Source organism: Mus musculus, chromosome 17 (genome assembly GCF_000001635.26).
Source record: "Mus musculus strain C57BL/6J chromosome 17, GRCm38.p6 C57BL/6J".
In the NCBI taxonomy this organism is placed as follows: domain Eukaryota; kingdom Metazoa; phylum Chordata; class Mammalia; order Rodentia; family Muridae; genus Mus; species Mus musculus.
In genome coordinates, this window is record NC_000083.6 from 82,952,792 (window position 1) to 82,976,019 (window position 23,228).

The 23,228-nt window shown below is 43.6% G+C and overlaps 2 long non-coding RNA genes across 11 annotated transcripts in view; one reads left to right on the forward strand and one right to left on the reverse strand.

The window, feature by feature from the left end:
• The window catches only part of Gm34265, a 182,994-nt gene extending 179,290 nt beyond the window's left edge, over nt 1-3,704 (reverse strand). For 2 of the 9 annotated variants that reach the window (XR_877013.2, XR_003952242.1), the window contains exon 1: nt 3,519-3,696. This is a non-coding gene — a long non-coding RNA (predicted gene, 34265). Of the gene's footprint in view, nt 1-3,518 lie in introns of all 9 variants that reach the window. The other 7 variants (XR_877014.3, XR_877012.2, XR_877010.2 and 4 more) reach the window with 6 other exon arrangements.
• Nucleotides 3,705-3,894: 190 nt separating this feature from the next.
• On the forward strand, nt 3,895-10,547 carry Gm4601. Of its 2 annotated transcripts, none has more exons than XR_385810.1 (3): nt 3,895-4,463; nt 6,539-6,800; nt 10,250-10,547. It is a non-coding gene; the product is annotated as a predicted gene 4601 (long non-coding RNA). The 2 variants fall into 2 exon arrangements; XR_385811.1 differs by lacking the exon at nt 3,895-4,463 and adding an exon at nt 5,094-5,149.
• Nucleotides 10,548-23,228: the final 12,681 nt, after the last annotated feature.

Consider the following 23,228-nt stretch of genomic DNA (forward strand, 5'->3'; position numbering starts at 1 on the left):
CATTCCTCTGTTGAGGGGCATCTGGGTTCTTTCCAGCTTCTGGCTATTATAAACAAGGCTGCTATGAACATAGTGGAGCATGTGTCCTTCTTACCAGTTGGGGCATCTTCTGGATATATGCCCAGGAGAGGTATTGCTGGATCCTCCGGTAGTACTATGTCCAATTTTCTGAGGAACCGCCAGACTGATTTCCAGAGTGGTTGTACAAGCCTGCAATCCCACCAACAATGGAGGAGTGTTCCTCTTTCTCCACATCCATGCCAGCATCTGCTGTCACCTGAATTTTTGATCTTAGCCATTCTGACTGGTGTGAGGTGGAATCTCAGGGTTGTTTTGATTTGCATTTCCCTGATGATTAAGGATGTTGAACATTTTTTCAGGTGCTTCTCTGCCATTCGGTATTCCTCAGGTGAGAATTCTTTGTTCAGTTCTGAGCCCCATTTTTTAATGGGGTTGTTCGATTTTCTGAAGTCCACCTTCTTGAGTTCTTTATATATGTTGGATATTAGCCCCCTATCTGATTTAGGATAGGTAAAAATCCTTTCCCAATCTGTTGGTGGTCTTTTTGTCTTATTGACGGTGTCTTTTGCCTTGCAGAAACTTTGGAGTTTCATTAGGTCCCATTTGTCAATTCTCAATCTTACAGCACAAGCCATTGCTGTTCTGTTCAGAAATTTTTCCCCTGTGCCCATATCTTCAAGGCTTTTCCCCACTTTCTCCTCTATAAGTTTCAGTGTCTCTGGTTTTATTTTATGTGAAGTTCTTTGATCCACTTAGATTTGACCTTAGTACAAGGAGATAAGTATGGATCGATTCTCATTCTTCTACATGATAACAACCAGTTGTGCCAGCACCAATTGTTGAAAATGCTGTCTTTCTTCCACTGGATGGTTTTAGCTCCCTTGTCGAAGATCAAGTGACCATAGGTGTGTGGGTTCATTTCTGGGTCTTCAATTCTATTCCATTGGTCTACTTGTCTGTTTCTATACCAGTACCATGCAGTTTTTATCACAATTGCTCTATAGTAAAGCTTTAGGTCAGGCATGGTGATTCCACCAGAGGTTCTTTTATCCTTGAGAAGACTTTTTGCTATCCTAGCAAGATTTTATTGAAAGGACCCAGATGTAGCTATCTCTTGTGAGACTATGCCGGGGCCTAGCAAACACAGAAGTGGATGCTCACAGTCAGCTAATGGATGGATCACAGGGCTCCCAATAGAGGAGCTAGAGAAAGAACCCAAGGAGCTAAAGGGATCTGCAACCCTATAGGTGGAACAACATTATGAACTAACCAGTACCCCGGAGCTCTTGACTCTAGCTGCATATGTATCAAAAGATGGCCTAATCGGCCATCACTGGAAAGAGAGGCCCATTGGACACGCAAACTTTGTATGCCCCAGTACAGGGGAACGCCAGGGCCAAAGAGGGGGAGTGGGTGGGTAGGGGAGTGGGGGTGGGTGGGTATGGGGGACTTTTGGTATAGCATTGGAAATGTAAATGAGCTAAATACCTAATAAAAAATGGAAAAAAAAAAAAAGAAAGAAAGAACTGTAACCTTCCTGGGAAAAGAATGCTCTCCCGGACGCTTTCGCTGCAGAAGCACCCCTGTACCTTGATCATTACCCAGCCCTCCTCTGGCCAGCACAGGGTCTCAGAGAAACCGCGGTGGCCTGGGCAGCAGCAGCAGCAGAGACATTTCCCCTCTCCGCTCATGCCCTTTCCCTTTCGCTTGAACACTCAAGCCAGAGACCTCCACTGATAGATAGCATAGCGTCCATTGCACAGACTCGTAGGAGAGCTTAACCCTGTTAAGCATATGCTAAGGGGCTTGTGCCTCGGGTTCCATGTGACGGGACTGAGTCTCATCTTTACTGCTCAGTGTGTGACACTAGTCCAGGTGATGACATCACCCCCAGAGAGTCAGTTTGCTCGCCTGTGAAGACTAGGACTAAGGACAGGCAGACTGTTGTGAGGGACTAACAACTTTGGCATGCAAAACTTTGCCATAATTTTGCAGGCCTGAACTGAATCTGAACTCCAGTCAGTTCAGCCTTGCAAAATTCCATGTTAGACTTGCCATTTCCCTCCACTTCCCAGATACAGCTCTTGTCCAGAACACAGATGGGGCAGAGACTTTGTGGCCAGGAAAGGTCTTGACATTGGTAAGATTCCTGCTTCTGGGTTACTGGGTTACTGGGCCAGAGCCTGGTTGGTGTGATCACATGTGTTCTCTGTGTACACGTGACCAGCTTTAGAGGATTCAATGAGCAGAGGCACGTGCTTTTCCACTAATGAGAGAGAGAGAGAGAGAGAGAGAGAGAGAGAGAGAGAGAGAGTGTGTGTGTGTGTGTGTGTGTGTGTGTGTGTGTGTGAAAGAAAAAGAGTAATGAGGAAGAAAATGGATTTTCTCAGCCAGGCCAGGTTTCTACCTGCCAGCCACTGAGCTGGGAGCCCCTGCATGCCCTGACTTGATTTAGGAGGCCCTGATACCTTGCAAAACAATTAACAGAGGCTTGATGGGAGCTAAATAGTTTGACCAAATGTGGCACCCACTGCTACAAGTCAACTTTTAAAGCTTGAGTCTGTGGGAACCCCGGAGCAGGATCGGCATTATACTGACAGCAGTGCTGCCTGCCCCTGCCTGGGCTGTCTTCACTTACAAAATGAGGAGGTGTCAGGGACTCTTCAAAAAGGATGGATGGGTGCTGGAGAGATGGCTCAGCAATTAAGAGCACTTAAAGTTCTTCTAGAGGACCAGGGTTTAGTTCCCTGCACCCACATCCTATGACTTAAAATTCTCTGTAACTCCAGTTTCAGGGCAGGACACCCTCTGGTCTCTTGAGTCACCTTGCATACATGTGGAACACATGAACTCATGCAAGAAGACCTAGACACGTAAATATAACTAAATAAGTCTTTTGAAAGAAAGAGAGAGACAGAGAGAGACAGGAAGGATGGATACATACATGCATTTCACATAGAAAGAATTATACAGCAATGTCCCAACGTATTCAAGCCTGGTTCTCTCTGGGGTCAGGGACAAGCATAGAGAAGGGGGAGGGGAAGCGATAGAGTGAATCTTTTCCAGTTAGAAGGCATTCGTGTGTCACGTGTGCAAGTGAAGCATAATGTAGGTGTCTATAGCCCTTGCTGTGGGGAGCTACAGCCATGGCTATCACCATGAAGGGAACCCAAAGGGTTGCCCTCTGCCTGTTTGACGTGGACAGAACCCTCAAGCCAGCTCACCAGGAAAAAAAATGACCCTAAGGTATCAGCCCTCCTGCAGGAGCTGCAAAGCAGGGTACAAATCGGTGTGGTGGGTGGCTCGGACTGACCACTGTTAAGATCGCTGAGCCGGGGGTGATGGGTATGAAGTCATTGAATAGTCTGACTGCGTGTTTGCTCAGAGTGGGACCGTGCAGTACAAGTATGGACTGCTGCTCGCCATGCTGCTGATCAAGAGCCATGTGGGGAAGGAGCTCCTACAGAACTTCATCAGCTTCTGCCTCCGTTACCCACCTTGCTCCGTTACACAGTCGGAGAAGCACGCAGCCTTCACGAGCTCCTACAGAACTTCATCAGCTTCTGCCTCCGTTACCCGGCCTTGCTCCGTTACACAGTCCGAGAAGCACGCAGCCTTCGCGGAGTTCCAGAACGGCATGCTGGCCATCTCGCCCATCTGCCACAGCGGCACCCTGGAGGAGAGGATGGAGTCCTATGAACAGGACAAGAAGGACCAGGCAGTGGTGGCGCACACCTTTAACCCCAGCACTTGGAAGGCAGAGGCAGGCGGGTTTCTGAGTTTGAGGCCAGCCTGGGTGAGTTCCAGGACAGCTGAGGCTATACAGAGAAACCCTGTCTCGAAAAACCATTTTAAAAAATTAAAAAAAGAAAACGGAGAATATCAGGCAAACGTTTGTGGTAGCCCTTGAGACCAAGTTTGACGGCAAGGGGCTGAGTTTCTCCAGACAGAGCTTCGGTGTCTTCCCAGGAGCTAGGATAAGCCCTATAGCCTCGTCCTGAATGAGGACAGCTTCGACATCATCCACTTCTTTGGGAATGAGCCCAGTCCTTGCGGGAATGACTTTGAAATCTATACAGACCCCCGATCATTGGCCATAGCTGTGGTCTCCCCTCAGGACACTATACAATGATGCAGAGAGATTTTTTTCCCTGGAGACAGCCCACAAGTCATGACAGTGCCTACAGCTGAGCGTTGAAACCTTCGAGGAGCTCTGGCCAAGCTTGAAGAGAGAAGCATGGGATGCCGTGGTTCCCCTCCCTCTGGCCCAACATGTACGGTCATGTGGGGCACCACAACATCCACCTACACAGGACCAGGCTCTGTGTGGCAACCATCCCCAGCTTGGTGGCTTCTGATGAAATGCATTCCTGCACTCTGCTCAGATGGCCCTGGCTTCTGATGCTGCTGGTCTTTGGGACAGAATAGGTTTCATCCTAAAGGTTAGTGAGTGGCATATATATATATATATATATATATATATATATATATATATATATATATATATATATATATATATATATATATATATATATATATATATAACCTTCTAGCCACAAACAGACAAGGGGCAAAGTAGCAGGGAGGGGATATTACTCAAAGGACTTTGCCGCAAATATTAAAGTTCCCAAAACAAAACAAAAAGTGAAAAAGAAAGAAAGAAAGAAAGAAAAAAAGAAAAGTGAATCAGTTAACTCCCGAAGTTCCTTCCACAGGAACGAACCACTGTACAGGGCTCCTTAGCAAGCAGTCAACCCCACTGCCTCCTGTAGATGCAGGTAACTGTGTGGTTTTATTAACATTGTGGGACAATTTCTCCATCTAGTGGCCACTTTAGAAAATACAGCCTCTTCCCTCAGCCTTTCAAGAGCATTATTAGGCTTCTAAACACTGGTATTGTCCGTGAAAACAAAGGAAAAAAAATGATTCTTGAAGAAAGAGAAGAAGAAGAAGAAGAAGAAGAAGAAGAAGAAGGAGGAGGAGGAGGAGGAGGAGGAGGAGGAGGAGGAGGAGGAGGAGGAAGAAGAAGAAGAAGAAGAAGAAGAAGAAGAAGAAGAAGAAGAAGAAGAAGAAGAAGAAGAAGAAGAAGAAGAAGAAGAGAGCATAAAGATGTGCTGGATGTTTTAAGGTAAATTTGGATTAATGAAATTGACTTGGAGAGATTTCTGTGGTATGCTATTGAGTGGGAAAAATAACCAGCCTGCAAATTGTGTGTGTGTGTGTGTGTGTGTGTGTGTGTGTGTGTGTGTGTGTGTCCATGTATCCATCTATCCCAACGTCACTATGAGGATCACATACAATGCTGTGCTTCAGTACTGTGTTATAGGAAGAGTGGGAATGGTGTAACGTGTGTACCACAGCCATGGCAGGACATTTAGTACTCAGTGAATGGGACTTCTGCTCCTGCAATTCCATTGCTACTAAAAGAAGACCACATTTAGGCACCCTAGACTCTTGAGCATTCCGTTTCCAGGATGGTAGACGGGGTCAGATGACCAGCTGTCGCTCAAGTTAGTTAAGACATTGGGCAACTGAATCCAATGGTGCCTGCTTCATCCTAATTCCACGGTTCTGGGAGTTTCTTTCTAATTAATACATCTAAGAGTCAGAAATGCCTCGAGTCCCTGAAGCCCCACTCCACCTCAACACCACCTGGTGGAAACAGAATGACACAATTACACACAGAAGACCTAAAGCTTGGGCAAAGAGAAAGAGGGGAGGCTCTGGAGCTATGTCTCCCTCCCCTCTCACTGCAGGACATTGTACTGCCTGGCAGTCACTAAATACATGTCTCTTGAATACATGTCTATTGGCAACCTTGCCTTCTTCATTTTGCTCTCTATTTAATGAAGATATGACTTGATTCTTGACCTTTGAGAACAGTGAGGTTGGACATCACATTGCAGTACTCCTCCTGACCTGTGCAAGGGACATGCAATTTCTTCTCATCTGCCTGATGACCAGAGTCCTCCACAACCACCAGCGTCGACTTCAGTATCACAGAGGGATTCTTCACAGCTCTCAAATGCAGTCTCATGCCCCTCCAGTGAAGCCCATAAACTCGTAATTAAATTGTACTTTGTTACAAGTAGGACCATGGTGCTGGCATGAGACTCTAAGGACCTCTGAGAGTCACCAGATGTCAGGATAAGAATCTTGAGAAAGGTTTCACTAAAGTAGCAGAGAAATTTAAATCAAACTCTTAGGGAAGTATCTCACCCGCTTAGAACTGCTAGTGGCAAAAGGACATGAAACAGCTTGCTGGGGATGCAGAGACAAGGGAATGCTAATCCACTCTGATGGAGGAGCACATTCATGCAGTATTCATTACTGTAAAATGCTAAAGATAAAAATATACACACTTTATAATGTAAAGAATCTTGAACATTTCGGTAGAAGCTGCCCTGGTCCCTGACACCTTTGTAAGCAGCTCTCCATTAGCCTCACACTATTCTATGGTCCAAAGACAATGTCTTTAAGCATGTCATATCCGCCCTGCCTTTTTATTCTGTTTCAGGAAAACATTGCTCATCTACAGAAGTCCATTTATCTGCTAGCCCCAGAGCCTCTCTGGGAGGCAGGCAGAGCATAAATCACTACGATCGCTACGGCATCATATTCAAAGCAACAACTTTGGAGTGAACCAGGACACACTTGCCAAAGTCACTTCTGGCCTGGGGTACGTCAGTGTGTGTCTCTTCCTCTGAGACATAGGACAAGGGAAGTTGTGTCACAGCAGCAGTGTACGTAGAAAGGTCCAGTACAGAGCCTCGTGGATGGTGAGTGTTCTGGGCGTGATTTCCTTCCTCCACAGATACCATTTGCAAAACACATGAAACTCAAGAAGAACAAAGACCAAAGTGTGGACACTTTGCCCCTTCTTAGAATTGGGAACAAAACACCCATGTAAGGAGTTACAGAGACAAAGATTGAAGCTGAGATGAAAGGGTGGATCATCCAGAGACTGCCACACCCAGGGATCCATCCCATAATCAGCCTCCAAACGCTGACACCATTGCATACACTAGCAAGATTTTGCTGTAAGGACCCTGATATAGCTGTCTCTTGCGAAGCTATGCCGGGGCCTAGCAAACACAGAAGTGGAGGCTCACAGTCAGCTATTGGATGGATCACAGGGCCCAATGGAGGAGCTGGAGAAAGTACCCAAGGAGCTCAAGGGATCTGCAACCCTATAGGTGGAACAACATTATGAACTAACCAGTACCCCCCGGAGCTTGTGTCTCTAGTTGCATATGTATCAGAAGATGGCCTAGTCGGCCATCAGTGGAAAGAGAGGCCCATTGGACTTGCAAACTTTATATGCCTCAGTACAGGGGAATGCCAGGGCCAAGAAGTGGGAGGAGGGGAGGGTTTGGGGGACTTATGGGGTAGTATTAGAAATGTAAATAAAGAAAATACCTAATTAATAAAAAAGGGGAAAAAAAGAAGGGTTTGAGAGAAGCCCTCCTGCTGGTGACCTCCCCTTGTCCTTTCATCCTCACCCATCTTTACACTGCTTGTTCATGTTGACAACATTGATGTGTCCCCGTATCTAGCCAAATCTGAAAGCTGAGAGACTCCAATTGGATACCATAAGGAAAAGAAAATCATGTTCTTGCTTCAAATATTCCCATTACCAAGTCAGTGAGATGGATGCTCACTTCTAGCAAATGCCAGAGCTGTAGTCAGTCATAAATCTCTCTCCCCACAAAGCCGATCTCTTCAGGCTTCTATAACCACCCCTCCCCTTGGAGGAATAGCCCCAAAACTCTTGAGCATGGAGTTGTTCACCCTATTAGTTCCCCTGAGTCTATATCACTATAAGCAGTCCTTTTGCAAAAGACGCCTTAGTTTTCTCTATTGGGGTGACATCTGTTTCCTACTGGAACTTCACTGACTTAACAACAGTTGACAAAACAAATCATGGACCTGTAATGGTCCCTGGTGCATGTGCCACATAAGCCAGATACAGACATGTGCACACACACACACACACACACACACACACACACACACACACCAGCATTTACTCAACACAAAATCATGCTCACATAACACGCACTTATACACATAGCCATGCACATACACACATAGTACATACTTGTGAATGTGTTTGTGTGTGTGCGTGCATTGCTGTATACATAGAGTCAGCATAGCTGAGCTCCAGAACCTTGTCTCAAAAATAGGGTGGGAGTGATGCACAACAGCAACCCCTGGCCTTTGAGTGCATGCACACACACATGCATCATAATAACTGGAAAGCTTCATGATATTGGTCTTGGAAGTGATTAGGCCCAAATTCTTAGGCAATGAAAGCAAAGGTAGAAAAGTTGAACTGCAGAAAAATAAATAAATAAATAAATAAATAAGCCTCTAAGCAGCGAAGGAGGCGATCCACAGGTGAGAAGCCACCTCCCGAGCAGAAGGGAATAGTCCTAACCATGCATCCAGAATGCAGCAATATCCAAGCTATGTGAGAAACCCATCAGCCCAGAAGTGAAGAGATGGGCCATGTAAAATTGAGTAAAGGTATTGAACAGACATTTCTCCAAAGAAGCCATTTCCAAAGGCAACAGATAAAATTCTGTAACATGGCTGATCATCAGAGAAATGCAGGTCACAGTGAGAGACCACCTCACACCTGCTAGGATGCCTCTTATGTTTGAAAGAATAACAAATGTTGAGATATTACAATGTGTGTGCACTGTTGGCGGGAGTGTACAATGCTGTAGCCACTATGGAAACAGTGTGGGTGTCCTTAAGAAAATAAAGTAAACCTACCTACCTGCCTTGGGGTAACAAAGGAGGAATCAGTAGGAGAGAGAAGAGGAAGTTGGAAGTATAAATTATGTAAATACAATACAAGAAAGAGAGAATCCAAATACCACTTTCAAGTAAATGTAGCCCCCCCCCCCTTTTTTGAGATAGGGCTTCTCTGTGGAACCCTCCTGGAATTCTATCTGTAGACCAGGCTGGCCTCGAACTCACAGAGATCTCCCCTCCTCTGCCTCCCAAGTTCTGGGGTTACAATCGTGTGCCACTGCGCATGGGTAAAGCCAAATTTTAAGTCAAGCTCTCAAAAGCATATCTGCACTCTCAAATTTATTATACATTATTTACTATTTTAAACAAGTTCATACCCTATTCCAAGGCTTACACCCCACAAAACCAGGTCTGGATTGGTGATCATTTGGAAGCCAGGACACATTTGATGTATCCAGAAGCATTTCTTGTTAACATAAGCCATAAACAAATTTATTTCAACAAATGTATTTCACTAAGCCGGACGTCACTTAACAAATGTTACTGGAGAACACAGATACAGACAATAGAATAAATGAACATAAATCCCCAAAAAAACAAAAATTAAAAACCTCAAAGACCTGAAAGCAATCACAAAACCAAACATTTGTAGAAAAAAATTAGAGAAATATGGTGATGACTTCAAATTAGTGATGCCTTCTTGAGAGAGGCTCAGAATCCCTGACTTGGGGCGAGGGGGGGGGGGCTGCAAAGATTCATTGGTTAGGAGCACTTACTGCCTATGCAGAAGACCTGGACTCAGTTCCCAGAACCCACATGGAGGTAAAAAAAATAATTAAAATAAATCTTTTTTCTTTGAGAAAGAGACAGAGACAGGGAGAGAGAGAGAGACTCATCTACCATAAAGGAAAGAAATAGATTAGACTCAAAATTAAATTTTCCTGTTCACCAAATGACACCACTTTAAAAAAAAAAAGACAAATTATTGACTGGAAGTATCTACTTATAGCATACATATGAGACCAAAATAAGTCTATGGCCAGCATATGTAAATAACTTAAACAAACCATCAATGACAAGATAAAAAGGCTGTGTTTAAAATGTACAAAATATGCGTAGACACTTCTAAGTAATTACACCACAATGGCCAGTGGGTACATTCAACATCATTAGACAAAGGGGAAATAAAAATTAAACCACAATAAGACATTACTTTATTCCCGCTAGACTGATGAAAGTTAAAATGACTAGCCTAATGTTGGTTAAAATGTTTTACCACAGCTCTCAATGCCCTTGGCCAGCGTGTAAGCGGCAAAGCTGTACTGGGTGACTGTGAGCTCACAGTTGTTTAGTTTCACAGAAACTATACATTAGCCCCAAAGAACCTTTTGCCACTAATCTATAAGAACTGTGCAGTCCTGTGTCATCTCACCAACAAACAACGTACTTCTGTTTTCCTTTGCAGGCCACTCCATAACAAGATGGCAGCTATGAACAATGGTCTTACAGCAACTTTGTTTTCAATGGCTATATCTTAAAGGGCTGTGTAAAAGTTTACTATTTGGTCTGGAAAGACAAAGGGCACCATTTACACTACCCATTCTTGGTATCTTACAAATAAATGAATGACGACCAAAGAGATGGAAACGTTTCACTATAGCTCCGCATCCTGTTAAGAGCAGAGTCCAGATCTACCAACCTCATCCCAGCATTTTCCCCTACCCTTTACCTCACTGGGGACAGTCAGAATTGGAAACTGGTCACCAGAGGAGCAAAAAAAAAAAAAAAAAAAAAAAAGTGTACTCCTGTTATTTGCATTTCAGCCTTCATCTCTAGATGTGATTTTCCAGATCTTTGTCATGGCAATGGCTTGATGTGTTCCAGAGGAGAGAAATTCTAAAGCTGAAAAAAAGGAAATAAATGCCACCGAGCTTCCTGCTGGCTCCCCTGAGAGATGTCTGATCCAGGAGGCAGGTGCTGAGTGGGCTATCTCAGGCAGTGCCAAGTTGTTCCAGGCAGGCATGCATGAGGAGGAAGCAGACTTTGTTAGCTTCCTGATAACATCCAGTCAGCCCCTAAGCCATTGCTCCTGGTGTTACTGAGCCTATAGACCTCGAAGCAGGCATGCCAGGAGCTGATCTGGTTACCGTGGGTCTCTGCTCTGTTGCTGCCTTTTCTATCTTACCTCTATGCAGCCACTTCAGAAACTGGTGGCAGGGGAGAAGTTTAGAATAGAGCCTTCTCTCTCATGAGTTAGGCATTCAACCCTGTCGGATGGTGTTAGGAGAGGGAGACATGAAGATGTGAATCCCAGAACCCAGGAAAGTACCTCTCTGGTGGAGCCAGAAGTAATAAGAAAATGGCTGGAGGTGGATCAAAGGTGAATGAGGGAAACCTTTGTGACTTTCATATCATGCATCCCAATCTCACTCATCTCCCCATTTCTTAGTATTAACCCCCTACCATTGTGACCTCCCCCAAAACAAGAAAACAAAAATAGAAAGTAAAGCCAAAAACATCTTGTCATGGAAGCTATGCTATGTCACAGTGTGTTACACAGTGCACCCTTCTGCCCACACATCTTTACTTGCAGGTGTTCATTGCAATGAGTCATTGGTCTGGTTTGAGACCTCTGACGTCTACTACATCAATACTGGATCCTCGCAAGGACTCCTCTCAGGTGTCCTGTTGTTGCCCTGTGTCATGGAGATCTGCAGGGCCTGCCCCTTCACACATACCAGCAGTTCATGGATGGGATAGATACCAACATAAAGCCCTGGATCGAGGCCTGAGTGGTGGCTGAGTTAGTCAGCCCACCAGCACTCCTGCACCCACAGCATGGGAGCCAGCTCCCTGACACTGACCTGACTAGCTCACCCAATGCTGCCACTGGCAATGAGGAGGCCAGTTCTCCCTCACTTATGCCCTCAGGCCGGCTCACCCACACCCACACCACCAAGGCCAGCTCTACTGTGGGATCCTCTCCCAACGACTGCAGCCAATGAGGTGGGGTCAACTCTACACAGCCCTTAGATGTCAACATGGTCCCAGGCAGCAACACAGACCAGGATGTCTGTGTGGCTTTTGGTGGTAATAACACAGACCCTGCTGCTACATAGCCATGGTCCCAGACATGGCCCTCAGTGACAGCACAGGCTGGTACTTCACCATGGCCTCAAGTAGCAGAGCAAGCAACTCACATGGGCTGTTCCACTCCACCTTTGCGTCTCCAGTTATGCCTCTCTTCATAGTGTTCACAAAGTTCTGCTTCTCTTTCTCTCCCATCTCTCCACCACATGCTTGCACATCACAGTGGCTCCCTGTGGGCAGGACATGAGGTAGATGGGCCTCTGGGTGTCTCCTTCCCACCTACACCACATGCAGGAGGGCCTCTTATAAACATGCTGCTGTTGTTGTTGTTGTTGTTGTTGTTGTTGTTGTTGTGACAGTTTTTCTCTGGGTAGCCCTAACTGACCTGGAACATTCTGTAGACCGGCTGGTCTCGAACTTAGAGAAATCTGCCTGCCTCTGTCTCCCACGTGCTGGGATTAAAGGCATACACCACCACCATCCAGCTTATCATTTATTTTTATTGGATATTTTCTATATTTACATTTACAATGTTTTCCCCTTTCCAGGTCTCCCATTCAGAAGCCCCCTATTCTATCCCTCCTCCCCCTGCCTCTATGAGAGTGCTCCCTTACCCACCTACCCACTCCCATCTTCCCAACCTGGCATTCCCCTACACTGGGGCATTGAACACCCTCAGACCCAAGGGTCTCTCCTCCCATTAATATCCAACAAGGCCATTCTCTGCCACATATGTGGCCAGCATCATGGGTCCCTCCATGTGTATTCGTTGGTTGCTGGTCCAGTCCCCAGGAGCTCCTGGGGTCTGGCCTGTTGAGACTGTTGCTCCCTTCATGGGACTGCAAACCCCCTCAGCTCCTTCAGTCCCTTCTCCAACTCCTCCACCAGGGACCCCTGAGCTCAGTCCAGTGGTTGGCTGTGAGCATCCACCTCTGTATTTGTCAGGTTCTGGAAGAGACTCTCGGGACAGCTATATCAGGCTTCCATTAGCAAGTACTTCCGGGCAACCACAATATTGTCCTTGTTTGGTGGCTGTATATGGGATGGATCCCCAGGTGGGGCAGTCTCTAAATGGCCATTTCTTCAGTCTCTGCTTCACGCTTTGTCTCCATATTTTCTCCTGTGAATATTTTGTTCTCCCTTCTAAAAAGCACTGAAGTATCCACATTTTGGTATCCCTTCTTCTTAGGCTTCATATGGTCTGTGATTGGATCTTGGATATTCCAAACTTTGGGGCTGATAATCACTTACCTGTGAGTGCATTCCATGTGGGTTCTTTTGTGACTGAGTCACCTCACTCAGGATGATATCCTCAAGTTCCATCCATTTGCCTAAGAATTTCATAAAGTCACTGTTTTTAATAACTGAGTAGTACTCCATTGTGTAAATGTACCACATTTTCTGTATCCATTCCTCTGTTGAAGGACATCTGGGTTCTTTCCAGCTTCTGGCTATTATAAATAAGGCTGCTATGAACATAGTGAAGCGTGTGTCCTTGTTATATGTTGGAGAATTGTTTGGGTATATGCCCAGGAGTGGTATAGCTGGGTCCTCTCATGTAGTACTATGTCCAGTTTTCTGCAGAACCACCAGGCTGACTTCCAGAGAGGTTGTATCAGCTTCCAATTCCACCAACAATGGAGGAGTGTTCCTCTTTCTTCACATCCTCACCAGCATCTGCTGTTACCTGAGTTTTTTATCTTAGCCGTTCTGACTGGTGTGAGGTAGAATCTCAGGGTTGTTCAGATTTGCATTTCCCTGATGACTAAGAATGTTGAATATTTCTTTAGATGCTTCTCAGCCAATTGAGTTTCCTCAGATGAGAATTCTCTGTTTAGCTCTGTTCCCTAATTTTAATAAGGTTATTTGGTTTGCTGGAGTCTAACTTCTTGAGTTCTTTGTATATATTGGATATTAACCCTCTATCAGATATGAGATTGGTAAAGACATTTTCCCAACCTGTTGGTTACCATTTTGTCTTATTGACAGTGTCCTTTGCCTTACAGAAGCTTTGCAATTTTATGAAGTTCCATTTGTAGATTTTGATCTTAGAGCATAACCCACTGGTATTCTGCTCAGGAACTTTTCCCTTATGCCCATGTATTTCAGACTTTTCCCCCACTTTCTCTATTAGATTCAGTGTATTTGGTTTTATGTGGAGGTCCTTGATCCACTTGTACTTCAGCTTTGTACAAGGAGATGAGACTTGATCAATTTGCATTCTTCTACATGCTGACCACCAGTTGAACCAACACCATTTGTTGAAAATGCTGTCTTTTTTTTTCAACTGGATGGTTTTAGCACCTTTCTCAAAGATCAAGTGACCATAGGTGTGTGGGTTCATTTCTGGGTCTTCAATTCTATTCCATTGATCTTCCTGCCTGTCACTGGACCAATACCATGCAGTTTTTACCACTATTGCTCTGTAATATAGCTTGATGTCAGGGATGGTGATTCCCCCAGAAGTTCTTTTATTGTTGAGAATAGTTTTCGATATCCTGGGTTTTTGGTTATTCCAAATGAATTTGCAAATTGCTCTTTCTAACTCTATGAAGAATTGAGTTGGAATTCTGATGGGGATTACATTGAATCCATAGATTGCTTTTGGAAACATGGCCAATTTTACTATATTGATCCTGCAAGCTCAGGAGCATGGGAGATCTTTCAATCTTCTGAGGTCTTCAATTTCTTTCTTCAGAGACTTGAAGTTCTTGTCATACAGATATTTCAATTGTTTGGTTAGAGTCATATCAAGATATTTTATATTATTTGTGACTATTGTGAAGGGTGTCATTTCCCTAATTTCCCTAATAATAAATACACTATGTCTTTTTACTGGAGAATTGAGTCCATTGATGTTAAGAGATACTAAGGAATAGTGATTGTTGCTTCCTGTTATTTTTGACGTTATTTTTATGTTTCTGTGGCTATCTACTTAGGGGTTTGTTGAAAGAAGATTACTAAAGTTAGGCAGATTTCTGAGTTCGAGGCCAGCCTGGTCTACAAAGTGAGTTCCAGGACAGCCAGGGCAACACAGAGAAACTCTGTCTCAAAAAAAAAAAAAAAAAAAAAAAAAAAAGATTACTTTTTGCTTTTTCTAGAGTGTAGTTTCCTTCCTTGTGTTGGCATTTCCATCTATTATCCTTTGTAGGGCTGGATTTGTGGAAAGATATTGTGTAAACTTGTTTCTGTCATGGAATATCTTGTTTTCTCCATCTATGGAAATTGAGAGTTTTGCTGGGTATAGTGGTCTGGGCTGGAATTTTTGTTCTCTTAGGGTCTGTATGACATATGCCCATGATGTCTTTCTGGCTTTCATAGTCTCTGGTGAGAAGTCTGGTGTAATTCTGACAGGTCTGCCTTTATATGTTACTTGACCTTTTCCTCTTACTGCTTTTAATATTCTTTCTTTGTTTTGTGCATTTGATTTTTTTTGACTATTATGTGACTGGAGGATTTCCCTTTCTGGTCCAGTCTATTTGGAGTTCTGTAGGCTTCTTGTTATGTTCATGGACATCTCTTTCTTTCGGTTAGGGAAGTTTTCTTCTATAATTTTGTTGAAGATATCTACTGGCCCTTTAAGTTGGGGAATCTCCACTCTCTTCTATACCTATTATCCTTAGGTTTGGTCTTTTCATTGTGTCCTGGATTTCCTGAATGTTTGAGGTTAGGAGCTTTTTGCATTTTGCATTTTCTTTGACTGTTGTGTCAATGTTTTCTGTGGTATCTTCTACAGCTGATATTCTCTCCTCTATCTCTTGTATTCTGTTGGTGATGGTTGCATCTATGACTTCTGATCTCTTTCCTAGGTTTTCTTTTTGTATGTGTGTGACTTTTTTATTTATTAGATATTTTCTTCATTTACATTTCAAATGCTATCCCCAAAGCCCTCTATACCCTCCCCTTGCCCTGCTCCCCAACCCACCCACTCCCGCTTCCTGAGATTGTCTATCTTTGTGATTTCTTTATTGTTTCTATTTCCATTTTTTTTTTATCCTGGATGGTTTTGTTTAATTCCTTCAACTGTTTGGTTGTGTTTTCCTGTAATTCTTTAAGAGATTTTTGTGTTGTCTCTTTAAGAGCTTCTAGCTGTTTACCTGTGCTCTCCTCTATTTCTTTAAGGGACTTATTTATGTCTTTCTTTAAGTCTTCTGTCATCATAATGAGATGTGATTTTTAAATCAGAGTCTTCCAGGGCTCACTATGGTGGGAGAACTGGGTTCTGATGATGCCAAGTAGCCTTGGTTTCTGTTGCTTATATTCTTGCCCTTTTCTCTCACCATCTGGTTATTTCTGATGTTAGCAGGTCTTGCTGTTCTGACTTTGGTTGTCCCTCCTGCACATCTGTATGTCAGTACTCCTGGGAGACCAGATCTCTCTTGGAGAAATTTGGATATGGAGTGCTGTGGCACAGGGTCAGCTCTAGGGTACAGATAGAAACTGGAAGGATCCTGTCCCCCGATGTTCCTTGGCTCCTGTGTCCTTATTGCTCTGGATGGGCCCCTCTTGGGCCAGGAATTTGAGCATAAGTTGTGGTCTTACTTGTGCTCACAGGTGTGTGGGCACTCCTGGGGGACCAGCTCTCCCAGGGGTATTTGGGTATAGAGTGTTGTGGTACAGGATCAGCTCTGGACACAGAAAGAAACAGGTAGGATCCTGTCTCAGGCTGATCCTAGGTTCCTAGGTCCTGTGGGTTCTGGTTGGGTCCCTCAGAGCAGAAGTGGTGGTCTTACCTGTGCTCAAAGGCATGTCTGCACTCTGTGAGACCTGCTCTCTCCGGGTGGTATTTGAGTATGGAGCACTGTGGCACAGGATCAGCTTTAGGCAAAGACAGAAACAGGAAGAAAGGAAGGAAAGAAGGAAGGAATCTAGTTTTAGTTTTTATGAGGAACTTCCATACTGATTTCCGTAAGGATTGTACGAGTGTTTGTCAACAGGGAAATGAATAAATACAATGTGGTATGCATACACCATGAAATTTTTTTAATCCACAAAGAGCAAAGCCCAGCCCTATCATCAGAAGGAAAGTAGATGCATCTGGAGATATATTAAATAAAGTCAGACTCATCTTTACTCTCATTTATGGAACCTAGATTATATACATAATATATAAATATATAATATATAATGTCTATAGCCTAATACATACACAATTGACTTGAAAATAGATGTGACTCTGTCTAGGAACAAAAGGGGGACTAACAAGTGACTGGGGGATTTTTCACTTGCTAACGTGCTGCTTTGGAAACATGACGACTTAAATTGGATTCCATGAATTCATGTACTTAATAGCTGAGGATGACATGGGATGGGGTGGGATGTCTCACTGGCCCAGCTAGTTGTACCTACTTGGTGACCTGCAGACCAATAAGAGACCTTGATTTTTAAAGGCAAGGTAAATGATGGCTGAGGTTGACCTTTGGCTTTGACCTGCATGTGCTTACACACCCTCTTATCAAGGAATGGTTATGTGTGCATGCATAGATACACAAACTACACACACACATACACACACACACACACACACACACACACACACACACACACGCTACATCCCAGCCCCCAAACCCAAATTAATAACAATAAAGGAGCTGAGGAAAGGACCAAGGGAGGTTAGGAAGAGGTAGGAGAAATTTGCTCAAAGTACAATGTATGCTTGTATGAGCATGCGTTCCAGATTTGGCAACACCAGGCACCTCTATCCTACTGTTCCTTCCAAGGACTGAACCTGGGGGACCACAGCAGACTACTTGACTCTGTTTTCCTTGGCTCAGCTTGGTATACAACCTGTCTCAGACTACCCTGTTATATCCAAATAATGACCAAGGACACCCGCGTTGGTTAGTGACATTGTTACTTTAATTACTGTGGCTTTGAATAAAGAATTTAGATTTCTTCTTTGTGAATAAGTGCCTGATTGACCCTTTTCCTCCTAGCCCTTCATCAATGCCCACATCCACTAATTTCACAAAGAGTAATTTGCCTCTGAAGGCAGATAATTTCAACTAACTGTTTTGATCAAGGGAAGATTTATAAGTCTTTGCCAGTTGGGCTAATTGTTCATTTAAGGCCTTTAATTGTTCCCTGGTTAATTTATTTTTAAGAGGCCTCTGAACTAGCCTTTCTTTTGCTCATTAGGTGCTTGGCAGTTTCCCAAAGTAAGCAAGGGTTGACGTCAGCAATATGGGTCTCAGTGAACTGCAGGCTCTCACATCCACCTTGATACTACCCACTGCCTTCTCTGGTTCTCCCAGCCCAGGTTTCTTCTTCTCTGGAGTCACCTTCCTTCCCAAACACGATAATAACAAGATGCCAGTGGCTCCCATTAAGTGTAGGAAAAATTCCTCATCACTGATTTCCTTGGTTCCTGCTGAAGTGTTTTGCTGTAGACTGAGAAGATGGTTGGTCTAGAGCATGTTCAGTGTAAGATCTGGGTAATGTCTTAGTCTATTTTATTTTTCTAAAATGGAAAATTTATAAGAAAAAGAAATTCACAGATCTGGAGACTGGAAGGTTTAAGAGCTTGGGTGCTGGCATCTTCTTAGGATTTGGAAGCAGCCTAGTTTATGTATCATTCCTTGGCATGTGGCAGCAGGACACATGACCACAAGAGACAGAGACAAACCCAAGCCTATGATAACCAATACATCCTACTCACCGAGGCTCTGCCCTCGAGTCCTAGTCACTTCCTAGTGCTCACAATTCCACATGGTGGCATTGAGGATTACCTTTATTTTTAATTTTTTTCTTATTGGTTATTTTATTTATTTACATTTCAAATGTTATCTCCCTTCCCAGTTTTCCCTCCACAAACCCACTATCCCCTCTTCCTTTCCCTGTTTCTATCAGTGTGCTCCCCCACCCATCCACCCACCCACTCCTGCCTCAGCACCCCAGCATTCTCCTATACTGGGGCATCGAGTCCCCAGAGGCCCTGCTAGAGCCTGACCAAAATAGATGCAGATACTCACAGCCAAACATCAGACTGATCATGGGGACCCCAATGGAGCAGTTAGGAGAAGGACTGAAGGAGCTGAAGGGATTTGCAACTCCATAGGAAGAACAACATCAACCAACCAGACACCCCACCCCCAGGGCTCCCAGGAACTAAACCACCAACCAATGAATATACATGGGGTGACCCATGACTCTCTCTCTCTCTCTCTCTCTCTCTCTCTCTCTCTCTCTCTCTCTCTCTCTCTCTCTCTCTCTCTCTCTGCCTTATCTGGCATCAATGTGAGGGGAGCCCCTTGGTCCTAAGGATTACATGTCAATGTGAGTTTTGGAGGGGATATTTAAACCATTTCTTTCAGGTGCATAGGGGCATCCTTTGGGAATAGTCAGACATTTTAGCCTAACTAGGACTCAAGAATTTCCGGCTTATGAGACTTTCATTGCTTAAGTAAAGAAACTAGCATGAAATTAAACATAAATTCAGATTCAGGCACACTGTCATCTAACATTGATTGTAGAAAAATTCAGTTTTAAGGGAGCATTGCCGTGACCAGAATTGGAGTGTCAAGTGGCTATATGCCATCTGACCCACATCTGGGGAGTGAACAACTTAAGCCATCTCTCCAGCCTTGAAACTCGGGTTTTTAAATGTTTTTTTTCGGGGTTCACAGAGGAGGGCTGCTCTCTCATATTCTGTTCCTTTGCTTATTTTCTTTTCTCTTTCACTTTCTGTCAGTCCACTAATTGCCCCAAAATTTCTCCACAGTGTCACTGCTGTGAACAGTGTCTGTTAGGTAACTGTCCACTCCCTGCACCCCAGGCTCCCATGACTTGGGTGCAGATGGCTTTTGTTCTGTGGGAGATTGCAAAGCCTTTAGACTACCAGAGGGTCCAGAAGATCATGCAAATCCTTAGCTTCTGAGCCCTCTCTTCCTTCTGCCAGGCACTCTCCCTTCCACCATCACTGGCTCCCACCTATACTTACTTTGGACCCTCTGCACCTACAAACAGGGAATAAAGAGCATCATACACATTAACCTACACCATGGGGAGATAGATCTACTCTTTCCATCCGTTCCCTTAGAAGCATTTTTGCTGCGCAGCCAAATCACTGTCTTAGGACCATGAGTTTGCCAAAGGTTTTCTATCAGCTTTCAGTTTTAATTGAAAAAGCAAGTTAATATTCCCTAGCCCCCATGGGTTTATGTTTCCTAACCCTCCATTTCTCCCCCTCCCTCCTCCTGTCTTTCCTTCCTTATCTTATTTAATTTTACAGAATTGAAGATCAAGCTACAATATCTCCACGTAAGAACTGGGAGGACAAGCCAGAGAGATGGCTCAGCAGTTAAGAGCACTGACTGCTCTTCAAGAAGTCCTGAGTTCAATTCCCAGCAACCACATAGTAGCTCACAACCATCTGTAAGGGAATCTGAAGCCCTCTTCTGGGGATGTATATGGAGCAGAGCACTCATACATTAAATAAATTTTAAAAATTTTAAAAGAAGACCTGAGCTTTCAGTTTCTTGCAAGAAATTTAGAAGGGAGGAGAAAGAGTAAGTCAGGGAAGAGATGGAGAGTGAAGGCGAGGTGACTTTCTCAAGTATTAAATATTTGAGAAATGATTACATATAATTTGTGTGGCTGATTTAGGTCACATATGCACATATGTGATTAGTAAGTATCACTAGGAAAATTCCACCCAACAGTCTGCTCAGAATCTAATCAGAATCTATAGCTAGAGTAAGCAATACGCTAATCTCTGTGCAGTATCTGTTCAGAGGTGGATGCATACTAGACACTCAAGAGAGTTTTCTATTCTCTCCCTTGCCTGGTTTGGACTGTCATGACTTCAGGTTCTAGGACAGCTCTTAGGGGCACTTGCCCTTTTTATTTTATTTTTTTTTTCAGTTGTGCTGTTGGGACATATTGGAACCAGGAATGAGGGTTACATGTCTCACAGCTCCCCAACCAACCCCAAAGTAGAAATTGATGGTGTGATATGAACTTTTTAATTGTGTGTTGTTGCCTGTCTCTTTGTGGATGGTGGTGTTCAGACTTTTGTGTGTAATTTTGAGTATAATTTTGGAACAATCATATCCTGGGAATCAGAATATATAGGATCTATTATTTAAATGCCCCTGAGAATTAGGTCCTTCGGAGTTCAATTAGGTTCTTCAGGACTTCTGTTGGTTATATTTGGTATAACAATAACTTGAATAATTTCATACAATTTCACTTAATTTCATAAAATTTCACTTAAAATGTAACATGTGGAACCACAAGAGATAAGGAGAATCTACTATTATCATTCCTACCCCCACACACACACACTTAATGTAGACAGAAATTTCAATGTTGGGTCCAGAATCATCATACCTATTAAGGGGCATCGAGCTACTTCCTTCTAACTTCATCTCCATCTCCTTACATTTGTCTTTTTTATTCATCGGATAATTAGAATCTTCTGTAGGTGATGAGAATTAGGCTTACAGAGACAGCTGAGACAGGTATCCTTATGAAGCAGAGACAGCCTACAAATCTTATTTTTAGTATTAATAATACTCAATAATATTAAATAATAAAATAAATTAGACTATGTGTTCTCTCCTCAGTCTCCAATGAATGTCTTCTTTGGGCTCCTAAGACTTCTGGTTGACATTTGGCATTCCCTGAGCACAAGAGTTCCTGGATTCAGTGAATCTAGGATGAATCACTGTTTAAAGAAGGTCTTATTCAAAGTCACAAGCTTCTTGGATCTTAGTGCTGAACTCATCTTCCTGTATTAGAGAATGGCTGGGCTCAGGCTAACACTTTTCTCTCTAACATGTGGGCTTTTCTGAAATTCCATATGTATGCCTTTATAATGAGAAATCCACTCTTTAAAGCTGCAACCCCTCAATTCCCTCTTCAGACATGGGCTCCTATAATCTCAGTTTACATAAATTGAAAAGATCCTTTCCCTTGGCTCTTTAACGTCAGTCTGCAGCAGCTAGGCACCAGGACAGTGACGATGGCTTGTTTCTATTTTAATGAAGACCTGATGTGGAGCCTAGGACAAGTCAATGTATGTGTCTGCAAATGAAAATGAGAGAGGAAGAAAGAAAATCAGGAGGAACATCAGAGAGAGTGTGAGAAAGAGAAGTGAGTTCTGTGCTATCTTTGAAACCTGGGGAGAGAAGAGAAAATTTGTAGGAGAACCATAGAAAGAGCACGAGGGTTTGGCCAGAGGAGAGGAATATACTTGCTCTTCCAGGTTCTGATTTTAAAAAGGTCAGTGTTTCCAAAACGGAATCAAAATGGAAATTTGTTAATCCGGGTTGGAGGGAGGATGGTGTAGATAAGGCTGAAATGCATTAAAGCAGCATACAGCACTTTCCTATCATTACACAGAATCCTGGGGGTGTTTTGTCACAGTTCTAGAGAGCATTAGATAATATGCGTGTGAGGCTTTAGAGTCATGAGAGGGGATGCAGCTATGCAAACCTGCAACTTTGGCATTATTATCAACATGGCTAGTGCTTGTCTCTTCAAGACAAAGGGTGCCACAGACCACCCAGTGCGGGGTCTCCTTCCGTGGGAGAATCAGGGTCTTGGTACTCAGGTAGGTAAGGATTTGGAGCAGTGACAGACAGACAACACAAGAGAGGTTTGAAGCTGTTGTAATTTGCATTACTTCCAGCCTAGGTTAGATACACTCAAATCAGGAACATAATTTTTGGCTACAGGCCATTACATGGAACATCTCATACCCCAAAGATAAACACTAACAAGTTATCTTGAAACAGGAAGCAGTTCTTGAGACTCATCTTGGTACCCAGACAGTGATCAGCCTAGTCTTAGAATTCTGCCAGCCAAGGCTTACAAAATGCAGTCAAATTTTAACTTTAACTTAAACCAACTTTCCAATTCTACGGGCCTTCTGGCCAATTTGGAAATTTTGTGACTGTTTTTATAAAACTCTCTTTAGAGAACAGGCTCTTATAATTTTTCCAAAATCTATGTATTTGCCTTATGATTGCTCTCTGACCTCTCTTTGTCATCACACACCAAGGAGGTCTTGCTCTGGCAAGTCACTTCATAAAATTTAATGTATAGTATAAAATGCTCTCTCCATTAATATTTACGCATCTATCTCCATTCTCATCCTAGGGCCCTGTATAAGGTAAAGGTTCTGTAGTTGTTCTTAACTTATAGGGTCCCCTGTACATAGTAGGAGCCCACCATCTGCCTCTAATTAAATGCTGTTTCTTTTTTTTTTCTTTCCATTTTTTATTAGGTATTTAGCTCATTTACATTTCCAATGCTATACCAAAAGTCCCCCATACCCACCCACCCCCACTCCCCTACCCGCCCACTCCCCCTTTTTGGCCCTGGCGTTCCCCTGTTCTGGGGCATATAAA